The following is a 12,649-nucleotide window of genomic DNA, read 5'->3' as shown; positions in this document are numbered from 1 at the left end:
GGACCCCCTGAAAGGGCTCGCGGACCCCTGGTTGAGAACTGCTGTTCTAGATAATGTTTCTTCCCAGCGCTTAGCCTAGCACCCCAATACCTGACTCCTCGCCCCACGAGGCGAGACAGCCCTGGTCCGATGTCCGTACCCTGTGGTCACTGTAGTCATTCCCATGTGATCAGTGTGTCTCAGAAAGCAGAGCTGAAGCACTTTGGATGTGGGAGCCCCTTGCTGGCGGCGTTGTTTTCGGTGCTGTGTGGGATGCACTTTCCAGACAGTGAAAGGCGTCGTGTCCCTATTAGTGAATAGCCAATGGCTGGCGCTACTGCCTCCATCACGAGCATGTCCAGCTCCCAGGCAAGCTGCTGAACAGGGCAGTGAAGCAGGAAGCAGAGTGTTAAATGACATTTGTGCTGTGTCCCAGTTATTTCCATTGAATGGCTTTAATCTCAGGAGCTGGGTGCAAAAAGCTGCAGGATTGGGGGGTGTTTGAAAACTGTTAAATGAAGCCTCGACCCCTCTGTTACAGAGATATTGAGGGGGGTGGTGCGGGTTACCCATGTGGGGCCTGGCGAGGCAGGGGTTAACGCATGCTGGCTCCCAAGAGTGCCCCACTGATAGCGATTAGGCTTCTCTCTCTCTCCCCAATAGCAGGTGGTCCAGTGAAAGATATTGCCTCACACACCTTGTCTCTCTAATACTCTGGAACCCACATGGCTACACCACCACTGCATACAGTGGTTGGGCTTGTCAGCATTTCCTTCAGGAGATTCCTGCTGGCTAAGCAAAGAGAATTGCCGTGCCCCAGGATGCCTGGAGGGCAGGGCTATAAACCCACGTGGGGGAGCACTTATTCTGGGCATTGCCTCTGAGCCTGGCCCTGCTGGCCAGGCAGGTGCTGTCTGGCACGAGCCTTCACAATCTTCTCCTAGCCTTGGAGGATTAGACCAGGGTTTGTAGAGCCACCTTGTTTTCTCAGGGCAGCTGGGCAAACTGGTTTTGGTTCAATAAGAACCAGATGCCGTGCTGTTTGTTCTTGAGCTCTACAGGGCCAGGATGGCAAGCTCAAGAAACCCCAGTGGTAAAGATTTAAGTTCAGCTGCCTGTGACCACAATGTATCCTGTTGCAATGAAAAAGGATCTTTTGGTTCATATATTTCTCAGGGGCACATGAGAACTGATCTGGAGAGACTAGGGGATGCGATCTGCATTGTCTGTCTGCCAGGAAGTATACCATGGCTCCAAAATATAGTCCTGTGCCACCTGTTGCCGCTGTTCCATTGAACGGTCCTCTCTGATGTACTGTCTGAGAGTCTTAGCTATTTCAGAAAAGGGGCATCTTGACTGTAGCCCTCATTTTTTGAGACCTTAAGATGAGATCATGAAGTAAGCTGTACTGATTGTTGCCTGCATGCAGCAATACAGCCAGGGCCCTGCCTTCACACCTAATCGCCTGGGGAGCAATGCCCGCTGGGACCAAAAGGTTGGAGACTGGCATTGTCTCGGTCGCACCAGTGATGATACGAAGGGCAGAGTTGGTCATTGATGACTGGAGCCCTATGCTGCCGCAAGGCATTTGGCAGATGCAGTAATTAGGGCATTGGTAGATGTCCATCGGGTTGCGTGCTGGTGCCCCATGAGTGTCCAGCAGTCTTGGAGAGGAGTCCAGCTCTCGACTGGATTTTAGCACGGGTCTTCTCGATGTGTTGTCAGAAGGACAGAGTGCTCTCTGTCAAGTTTTATCCCCAAGTGTGTAGGGCACGGTTCAAAAACGATTGGCTGTTGTAGTTACTTTATGTTATTAGAGGGTGGGTTTTGTTCTTGTTTCGTTCTATTGTTGAATTACAGTGGCGCCACGGGATCCCAGCTGGGATCAGGGCCCCACTCTACTAGGTGCTGTATACATGGGTAATAGGAGACAATTCTGGCCCTAAAGAGCTTAGCGTTGAAATAGACAAGACAGACAAAGGGTGGGAGTGGGCTCTTTCTCTCTCTCTCTCTCTCTAACCTTCTCCCCATTAAAGCAGAGTGTACGTAAACCAGGCCAGCTCACTCTCTCTCTTTATCGGAGTGTTCTCTTGCCTTGCGTATTTGTTCGACCGCTGCCTTCTGTTCATGGTTGATTTGCTAATTTCAGTATCTGATGTTATGGAAAAATCTTTAAAATGACCAATCAAAAATGTTTGTGCTGTGTGTGTTTTCTCTGGGCAACTGGAAAAATGGGCTGCAGCGTATTAAATCTTCAGCTGTGTGCTTGAGCCTTCATCCTGCGTGGGCGCTGACTGGTTTCCTGGGTGATTGGAGGGACGACACAGAGCTGGAAAGTGACCCACCTATAAAATAATCGGACACAGGGACTGCTAATAAAGGGCTGATGAGCCCAACAGAATACATAGGATCCAATCAGTCAGTACTGGGCTATAGTGGGCCATTAGACCATGGGGGTGAGGGGGAGAGTAATTTTGGTCCCATCAGTGCCTCTTAGCGAATTGTCAGGTGTGACTGCCTGCCTTCTGATGAATGAAATCATCAGAGAGGGGGTTCCCTCCGAGAGAGGGAGGGTCTCCCCATGCTGAGCACTGGAGAGAAATGCTCCTCCGCTTTCTGCTCCCCACACAGTTCTTGTACCAGTATAACCATTTCAGTGAGGAGTGGGGTGGTTTTTTTAATGGATATAGTTATACCAGTGCAACCCCTACTATAGATGCAGTTATACCAGTATAAAGGTGCTTTAGCGGGGTACAGCGGTTCCTTTACTAGCTTTGAGATCCGCACCTTGATAGCAGTACACTTGCGCCTATGCTTAGGGTGGGGAGGAGGGGTTTGTACTGGTATAGTTAAAGCGGTACAACTGCTGTATGTAGACAAGACCTTAATGACTCCTGATTAGTATCCGTAGTCCAGCTCCACCGTGGCTGGAAATCCAGGCCTTTGTTTAGCTCCAGCTGTACAGTTCACTGGTTGCTGCCACATATTTATTTAAGGGCTGAGTAATGCAAGTTGTCTAGAGTGCACCTCATGTTGCCCAGCAGTACACAACAGCCGCCTCATCCGACAGATGAGGACGCCGTCCCTGCCCGCGGGAGCTGGCAGCTGAGGAGCCGTGTGACCATCTTGGTGGGCATGGTGAGTCTAACCGTAGGTCTTCTCATTCTGAGTTGGCTGTTCTTTTACTTGCGTGTGCAGAAAGAAGATCTTAGTTAGAAATCCAAACACCCTGCTTTGCTCTTTGTCGTTTCCCCGTGGGCGCTCCCGAGAGGCCTGTTGTTTCCCTTTGTCTCCCCTGAATACCTGAGCGTGTTCCTTCTGCACAGAAGATCACACAGTGTAGCCCTGTAACTAGTGCTACTGTTAATGGGAAGCATACTGTTGTACACAGCGAAATAGCACGGACGCCTTCAAAGCCCTGCTGACAGTGGGATAGAGCTGCACACTGGAGTAGCTCATTTCCTGGTGGGTTTTGATCCTTTGGCCATGCCTCCCATGTGAGTGTGAGAATTTGTAATGGAGCAAAACAAGTAGAGATGGTCTCCGGAGCGCGTGGTAGGAAATGCAGTAGCAGAGGGAGAAGTCTGGACCTGCTCACAACTTCCATGTTGCTCCACGGATTCTCCCGAGTGATTTATTATTCTCTGTCCCATATTTGTTCAAAGTGTAGAGAAGCAAAGATCTGTCACCAACAATAAAATCCAAAGCAGTGCAGGAGAGCTTAGTTCTGCAGGGAGCTGAGCACTCTGGCCCTGATCCAGCAGAGCCCTTGAGCATGTTCTTAATTTTAAACGCATCATTAACTCCAATGGGTCTCATGTGCTCAAGTCTTTTTGCTGAATTGGAGACGGAGCGCTCATCACCTTGTAGGATCGACCCCTGAAAGAAGGAAAAATGGAACTCCTGATGTATCTTGTATATGTTGTTTTGTGTGTGTTCATATGGCTCAGGCCCGGAGCCTGCATCCCTCACTCACTAGAGTGGCTTTGTTGAAGTTGCCTGTATGAATAAGATCTTCTCCCAGGAGTATGACTTACAGGATTGGGTCCTTGATCAGCTGCATCATCCAGGCTTCTTCTGCCAGCTTTCTTTACATGAAGAGTAGAGTTTCTTGGGTCTGTAGTTCACCAAAGCAGGCGACCGTAACTTGAAAGGTCATGTTACCCATTGTCCAGTGAAAGGCTCTAGCCACAGCTGGGAATTTCAATATCAGCTACAAACTTTGAAGGTTTAAAACTAACTAGTTATCTTAGGCTGTCCACTTTCCTCCATCCTCAGGGCTGTTCACCATGTGACTCCCAGTGGCATTAAAGTAGAATTTCAGTGAGAGCATAGCAGGCAAATCCCAGAGCAGAAGCAGAGCCCGCTGCATGTACATTACACTGTAAGGTCCTGACTTCCAAAACTCAGCCAGGCAGGTCCCTCAGCTGGCGTAGGCTGGCATTGCTCTATAATGGAGCAATGATGATTTACGCTAGCTGTGGATTTGGCCTGGGAGTCTAGGATCCCATGTAAAACATGTGTAGTTAATTTGCACTGACAGCTATCATGGTTGAACACATGAGTTAGATATTTGCAGGCCCAAAGAACAATTTAATTATTTGTGTGTGCAAACATCTCATCTGCATGCGTGGTCATAGCAACTGCAGTTGCATGCACATTTTTGACTTCTGCCCTGGACTCCTGGAGTTTAAATAGTTATTAATTAGACTTTTATTGTTCACATCATATACTTTAGGCTTGTAAACTGCGAATCACACCAAAGCCAAGCAGATTGGTTACTTAGCAAAGCTCTTTTACCATGTGTATGTGAACTTGGCAGCTTGGGTGTAGTGGTCACCAAGTGTGGAACTGTCCTGTAGCGAGATTTCCAGATCCTTGTGTTAAAGAAACAGTCCTCAGTTCCAAAAGGAAGAAACAGGACCCGAAAAGCAGATCAGTCTGTGATCAACTTAGCTGTAGGATGGAAGAAATGATCACAGCCATTTTCCTCCATAGCTTATTCAGAATTAATTGAAACTAGGCCAGGTCTGATGGTTGATCCCCATTAATTGGTTTAGTATATTTCCTATATAAAGTTTCAGCCCCTTTCTGTATGAATTCATCCTCTGCCCCCAGCAGTATTTCATGCAACCCTTTTGTGTCTTTGAGAGACACGTGTTTCCATTCCTGGTCCCATTCAACTGACACCCTTTGCATGGGGGCAGAGCAGGCTGACTTTCTAAAATTCAGAGGACTCTTTCTTGGTTTTGGAGTCTGATGTATTCGCTGCCGGTTACTTAAGGGGGGCTGCAGAGTTGCCGAGCTGATGTATACCTCACGATGCTCAAGCGACCAAGACCTGTGACTAATTAAAACATGACTGAAAATGTTCCAGTAATGCTGCAAGGTGAATTGCATCAGGTTGAGCTTGTTTTCTGGCTGCTTAAATGGATCTTAGCTTAATGAAATTAACTGAACACAAATGAGAGGATTTGGAACAACCGCATGAAAAATAATAAGTAAGGGGTCAAAAATGGCACCGGTAAACTGAATATTGGCGAACCTGGCATGCTCCCCAAGGCTCTTGTGCCCAATCATGCTGAGCCATCTGACACTATGGATGGGTGTGTATTGTGGAGGAGCCATTTAGGGTACATCTGCACGGCACACTAAGCCCGAACTCTGACTCAGGTCTAAGGCCCGCTTCTGTCCACACACAAATCGGTCTGAGTCAGGTCAGCAAGCACCCAGGTTCTAGGACCCTGTGGGGGCCTGGGTCAGAGCCTGGGTCCTGCTGTTACTCAGGTCCAAGCCCTGTCATTTTGCAGTGTGGACGCAACTCAAGCCACAGACCCAAGTCAGAAGGTCTGCATAGGGCAGTATGGAAGCGTTAGCACAGCTGCGAAACCAAGGTCCAGCAATTGTAAACCAAGGTTTATGATGCAGCGTGGATGCTCAAACATGGGGTTGGAAACACTGCGGGTACAACTGGACTGCAATAAAAATCTCCCCGCGAGAAGGGTGGGTCTCAGAGCCTGGGCTCCAGTCTGATCCCGAACATCTACGCTTCAATTTTATAGCCTCACAGCCTGAGCCCCACGAGACTGAGTCAGCTAACCCAGGCCAGCCGCAGCTGTGCTGTGGGACTTTTATTCCAGCCTAGACATTGCAGCCTGGACCTTGGTCCCACAGACCCAGGTTTACAGTGAAGTATAGATATACCCTTAGAGCCAGTGGAGCCTTGCTAAGGGTCCCCAGAAACCGTAGTGATGGGCAGCTTTTACATGTGTGGAGCAATAGCTTGCACTGCACTCAGCCACAGACTTTGGTCCAGGGTAGCCCAGGTTTCTCCATCAGCGCATGCTGCAAAGCTCTTGCCCATAAAAGGTGGGTGATGTGTAGCCATGTGTGTGAGAATTAATGTTGTTGCTGGGATCTTGGGTAACTGGCGGATCTGTTGGTTTAGTGCATTTTTGAAAGATTACCAAGGAAGCCCCAAGCTTCTCATGTAGAGTAATTCATTCCCCATATCGCCCAGGTCTCATCAAAGACCTAACAGCCGAGTGGTGTCGTGAGGTCTAATTACAAACCCTAGGGTTCTGAAAGGTGCTGGAGATGGTTCATCCTTGGCTGTGCTTGCAGTTAAACTACTTGGTGCTGGTTCATGTGGGCCTGCTGTCAGTAATGGACATGCTCTTCCTGGTTTAGACAAGGCTCCAGGTGAAATAAAGACCCTGCGAGCGCTCCCAGCCAGCAGTTTTCTGGACAAGGCTGGCCTATTCTGTACACTCCTGCGCTGGTCCAACTCTTTCTCAGAAACTCAAAGCTAGTCTGCAGCTTGGTCAGTTGGTTCTGCTGACCTCCCACAACCCAAGGGCCCCTTGGATTCATTAGCATATCAAAACTGGGACAGGTGTCTCCCTAATGGCAGTTTATAGGCTAATTGGCATCTCCTGAGCCTTCCCCAGAGGAACCTGCTCACCGGCCATCTGACTGGGAAGGAGCAGAGCGTGATGCATTTGTGAATGATTTACTCAGCACAAATACACCTGGCCATGGTGATGCAGGGCCAAGGTCTGAGAGGTGTGCTTTCTAGGGACAAGTCCTGGGTAGGGTGGAACATCACAGCAACTCTCCTCCTCCTTGAACCCCAGGGATGTCCTGTAAGGACCCTTCTGTTTGGCTAATGGAATGTTCTTTACAGTGTGTGCTTATTAGTCAGGTAACCCGGCTAATAAAGAGCCCCTCATTAGCATTGGATCCTTTGGGAGAGTGTTAATGACCTTGTTGGTACTAACAGAAAAGCTGTACGGACATGCCTACCGCTTTCCCAGTGGAGCTCATTGCCCCTTGGCTCCGATGAGATCCTTGTGTGTGATCCCCCTCTCTGTGGAAAGTCATGCTTAATATGAGGACATCAGTCAATGGCTTTGACCCTGTTGGCATGCTGTAGAGAGCGAAACTCCTGACACTCTTAAAGAGAGCGACCCTGGGCTCCATTTGACATCAGGGGGGTTTCTGCTTCTGGTTGGACATGTGAAACTCTTTATTTTGAAGTGTGAATCAGCCCCAGGTTAACAGACACTGCAGGGATCATGTGGAAACACAAGCATCAATGCTGTGTGGACAGAGAGTAGCATGAATTGTGTCCGGTGTCTGTTAGGTGGCGCCTCACATCTCCAGATTGAATCCATCGTAGGCGTTTGGTTCTGAGCAGTTAGATTACTAATGAACAACCCAGGTCTCTGTGAGATTAATGTTCAGATAATCTGGGTATCAAAAGGGGACTAGATACCTTGGAATTCTTGGTACTTCTCTGTGTGGGGAAGCCCAGTGGCAAATCATTTGATAATGAAAATAGAATCTGCCCTAGCAATGGGTGATCTGGGTGGCTCCCTGTGGTAGCTCTGGTAAAGGGACATGCTAGAATTGAACCCGCTCATGATATGTGGTGTGTCCTGGGTACTGCATTGCAGCCCTTTGTCCTCCAGCTGGGACAGAGGATGCTGTGTCATCAAATCCAGTCTTCAGCTTGAAGTGGTGCCAACCTTTTTCCATCCAGCTCATCTGGGTCTGGCAAATCCTAGTGCATTTAGCTCAGTTTTGTTTGATGTTCTTGGGTTCATTTTGAGCTTGGAACTAGAGCTGGACCCAACTCAACCCCTGGATTCAAAGTCCTCTGAACTTTGCATGCATTTGCTGTAGACCCAAACATCGTAGCTGACCAGTAACTGCACTGGGGCAAACCAACCCACGCACGCCCCTCTCCTCTCCCAGATCCAAACTTGTCCAAAGTTTAGAGAAGTTTGCATGTGATCTCTGCAGTCTGGACCCATCTCAACTCAAAGCTAAAGGTCAAGCTCAGCTTTGTGACCCCCAAACCCATGCGCTTTATGCATTTCTTAAGTGGTGCTCTGCACAACACAGATCCTTTGATTAAAACCCTCTTGAATGTCCTAGTGGAAAAATATCTCTGACCAGGAATGAAGTGTCGTGTAAGCTAGCAGATGATGATTGTCAGAATTTCCTCTGTGCACCTCCTATGCCACTTACCCTCAGCCTGATATGCTTGTCCACCCACTTGGGTATTGCTTGTCTAAATGCACCGCCTCTACCAATGCGGCGGATCTGAGGGAACTGAGACATGGTAAGGTTTCCTGGCACTGTAGGTTTGTTTTCACAGCCTGGGGTTGGGAGTTCTTTGCAAAGCTGCTGCCTCAGAGATGAGTGATGGCAAAGAGGCCTGCTTTCATCATGCTGTGTCAGGTTCACTTCATATCTCTACTGTTCAGTGTACAGTTGGGGCCGGTTGTACAAACCGGCTCCTGGTGTTCAGACCACTGTGGCTGGCAAGTTTTTGAACCAGCCCTTTTTGTACATTTTGACTCTGGATTTCCCCCCCCCCCCTCCTTTGTGGAAGTATTTGTAAAACTGCATTTAAACTAAAATAAAATAATTCTTGTTCATGTTCCACAGCTTCCATACAAGGGATGGAGGAACCAGAACAATCATATACTATTCTTCATATTTAGTGCTTACCATCCATAGATCTCAAAGCAATGTGCAGAGAAAGGTGAGTATCATTATCTCTGTTTTACAGATGGGGAAACAGAGGCCCAGAGCAGGGCAGTAACTTCACCAGGGTTGCCCAGCAGTCCAGTGGCAGAAGCAGAAATAGAACGCAGGCCCCCAGTCTGGGGTACGTCTGTCTGGCCCTTGCTGCCTGAGCTTGTTTTGCCGTGAAGACAGGAATCTTGTTTCCTGTGGAAGTGCTGTGGTTCTAAGTCAGGCCTGTAGAGTTAATTAGGCGAGTGCTAGGTTTATGGAGTTAATCATGCATAGATGTAGAGGTCTGTAAAGCCTTCTTGTTATTAGGTTTTACAGAACTTGACAGTGCAGGTTATTCCAAGTGTGTAACTTCCAAAGGGCACCAGCACCTCAGTCTCTTAGCTATATTTGAAACTTCTCAGAACCAGCGTGACACGTGAGAAGTTAGGGTAGCTGCGTGCTCATATCTGGCTCGAAGCGTAACCTAAATGACAGCCAGTGCTAGGATGCAGTAGTGCCGCACAGGGCTGCGAGTTACATTGCAGCAGCCGAGCTGTGGCACGTTCTGTGCCCTGCTGACGTGCAGGAGGGATTGCTCTGAAGATGTGAGGGCACAATGGTTATCTGGTTTGATCGCTTTGGAGACAGCTGCTAGCTGTGTTCTGTAAACCAGCTGCCTGCCAAGCAGGGTAGTGGGAGGTGGGGCTTGGCGTATGGGAGGGGCTGTGGGGCCTGCCCTTTTAATACGATGAATGTCTGGGAGCAGGCAAGGAATGGAAGAGTCGTTATAAGGCTCAGAGGAGTGATAATGAAAAATCAGCCCACTGCTGGAATAGCTACAGCTGATGTTATCAGAGAGATCCTGGTCATCTCGGTCTGTATGGATGCAAGGAATAGGGTGACTTGTTGTCTAATGAAGGTTCATAACCATGTACACATACCCTGTGAGTGCAAGGAGGGGGCACAGGGGCTCAGCTTATAACGGGAAGGTTTTCAAGTGAATGAAAGAAAAACCTTAATTGGGGCTGCTTAAATCAAGTCGTCATCATGGGAGGGGCTTTGAGGAGTTTAATTTGACAGTGGTTTTCTAATGGGATTGACTCAAACTTGGTGAGGCTTCTATGGAGGTTCATTGCTCCGGCATCTGGCTGCACAGCTCTCAATCTCTGCTGGCTGAAAAATGGAGTGTGAGTGTGTCTTAACCCTAAAGCACCTGCGTAACATTAGGGAGATGGTCCGTCCAGTCCTAATGGCTTGCACTAGCACTGGGGACTAACGTTGATAGGTAATTACCGTCATGCAGGTCAGCTACATGGCCAAACGGAAGAGACAGAGGCCCATTTTAAAGCAATCCTGCCTGCCCCACTGCCCCCCACAATGGTGTAGTCTGACATTATGAAACTTCATCTAATCTGACTGCTTGATTGGCTTGAATGTCCCCGGCTCTCCTGCCTGCTAAGAGGGCACTTCCTGCTGTTGTTGGGCTGTTCCGAACTCCTGTCAGCTTGTCGTGCGACTGCTTGCAAGCTGCTTAACCCCAGGCTGGCTTATTTGTAAAATATGGACACTGACACTTGCCTGTTTCCCTGGCGGGTGGGCTGAGATTGTGTGTCTGTCTCAAGTGAAATCCAGGGGTGGGAGCTGTTGTATTAGACCCCGGCTCAGCCAGGCACGTCCGCACCTTGGGGCCTGGAATTTAAGCACGTCCTTAAAGATAAGCATTGGCTGAGTGCACTGTCATTAGGCGCACTTGCAATTTTAAGAATTTGGGATTAGCCTATTGTTGAAAAGGCCCTGAATTTGGAAATACTGCTGCAACGCTAGTAGGGAAGACCCAGGTCTGCAATACATGCTGTCAGTGCTGGGAGAGTACAGGAGGTGAGGACGTGGTTTAACCGTTTATTTCTTTATTAGTCATTTAGTCTCTGTTATAGTAATGGAGTGAATGTTTGTTCTTGTTGCTAAGGTTTCCTCGGGATAATGGGTGCTGGTGTGTGCCTCAGAGACTAATTACACAGCATCTTTGAGCGAGTAGCGGCTAAAGGAAAACCAGGGTAGAACTGCACCTGAGCCGAGCTAGGGCATCCCCCATAGGTAGCTTATTGAGCAGGAGGCCTGTTAATTGCATTAGCAGGGCAGGTACTGCAGACCAAGAACTTGGCTCAGGCTGGCCCCTCGTGGCTTTTACAAAAATCAATACATTAGGAACTGGCTAACTAATTCACAAATCGGTTATAGATGTGAGACTGCTTAGCTAAGCGGATTAGCAAATCAAAGCTGGTCAGAGATCTCCTGCAGCTCATTTGTATGGCCATACAGGACATTTCTATATGAACTGGCCTGCTAGGATTTCATGCTGTGTTGGCCAAACTACATGTGAATTAGTCCCCCCGAAGGCCGGCTCAGGCTATGTCTTCACTGCAAAGCTCTCTGTAGAATAAACAGGCCCGTGGGAGAGGAGTGAAGTACTAAGCTGATTCCTCTTGAAGGTAACTTAACATGATCGCTATTAATTTTAAACTGGGAGATGGCTTTGTTCTCTACCAGCACTGCCAGGAGCAGAGAGAACTATTCTCTCTCCCCCCACATCCCATCACAAAATCCATCTGCAGTGGTGGCCTGAAATCCCGGTTCTGGAGCTTCCATCTGCCCCTTTGTATTCTGGGCCAGCCTCTTTGCATTTTGCAGGCTAATTGCAGAGGAGAAGCAATAGGCCAGTGTGTGCTGACGCTTAACGCCCAGAGGTTCACTGACCAAGCTGCTTGGAGCGGAGGGCGTCTGCGCACTGAGTCTTTTGTGCCCATTAACCCTATCCACCAGCAATAGGACCTGCTTCTAACAGATGCAGTGTTAGCGAGGATCATTAGCTCAAAGAAAGATTCCAAGCCAAACCCCTTGAATACAACATGCTCCGCCTTTGTTTCCTGAGCCTTATGAGTCTGCTTTTTCTCTAGTAGCATAGGCCCACGTCCTCAAATATATTTAGGTGCCTAATTCCACACTGAAACCATTGGGAGTTAGGCACCTAAATACCTTTGTGGATCTGTGCCACAGTCCTTTCCAGGCTGGATCCAAGCCAAAGCCAATCTGGTTCAGTCTTCTGTCTTTCGCAGTGGTCAGCCCCAGATGCCTCGCAGGAAAGCGCAAGAACCCCGCGGTAGGAGGTGTGGGTGTCATGGTTCCAGGGCTGACTGCACCATCCGTTGTGGTCTCTCTGAGTACACCCCCTGTGGTGTCAGGCTTCATGCCTTCACCTCTTCTGGGGTGGAATGCCACCATTTTGCCAGTCCTACACCAAGCCTTGGGTACAGTGCCCTGGGTGTGTATCAGTTGTGCTTACCCAGCAGGTCTGCCTGGATGCAAAACTTGGCATTGCTCTCTGTGGCAGTCTGTGATCAGAGGATACAGCGACCAGGCAGCCTCCTTAAACCAAAGGATGTATTATTTCAACACCAGGGGTGGAACATTGACAGAAAAAGGGTTTTAAACCCCTGCCCATCGCTCTTACCCAAAGGTTTACCATCCCCTGATGAGAGTCTTGGCAGGCCTGGCTTCTCCAGATGCCCTACCAGGTCCTGGGGGTCAGCCGTGTCCTCACAAACAGCTTCTTTCCCTCTTGAGAGAGGGATCCCTTTGAATG

General features: G+C 48.8%; 1 protein-coding gene across 3 annotated transcripts in view; it reads left to right on the top strand.

Annotated features, from left to right (window-relative positions):
• Window positions 1–12,649, top strand: part of RPH3AL (rabphilin 3A like (without C2 domains)) — an 87,272-nt gene that overhangs the window by 7,951 nt on the left and 66,672 nt on the right. Inside the window, exons 1-2 of one of the 3 annotated variants that reach the window (XM_024211193.2) lie at window positions 3,031–3,117; window positions 8,938–9,034. The gene's annotated coding sequence lies outside the window, so the exon portion shown is untranslated. Of the gene's footprint in view, window positions 1–3,030; window positions 3,118–8,937; window positions 9,035–12,649 lie in introns of those variants that run through there. The other 2 variants (XM_024211194.1, XM_024211196.2) reach the window with 2 other exon arrangements.

The sequence above is a fragment of the Terrapene carolina genome, unplaced genomic scaffold (genome assembly GCF_002925995.2).
Source record: "Terrapene carolina triunguis isolate 2854851 unplaced genomic scaffold, T_m_triunguis-2.0 Scaffold231, whole genome shotgun sequence".
NCBI classification, from domain to species: Eukaryota; Metazoa; Chordata; order Testudines; family Emydidae; genus Terrapene; species Terrapene triunguis.
Note: the sequence above shows the minus strand (reverse complement) of the source record. Positions and strands in the feature narration are given on the sequence as shown.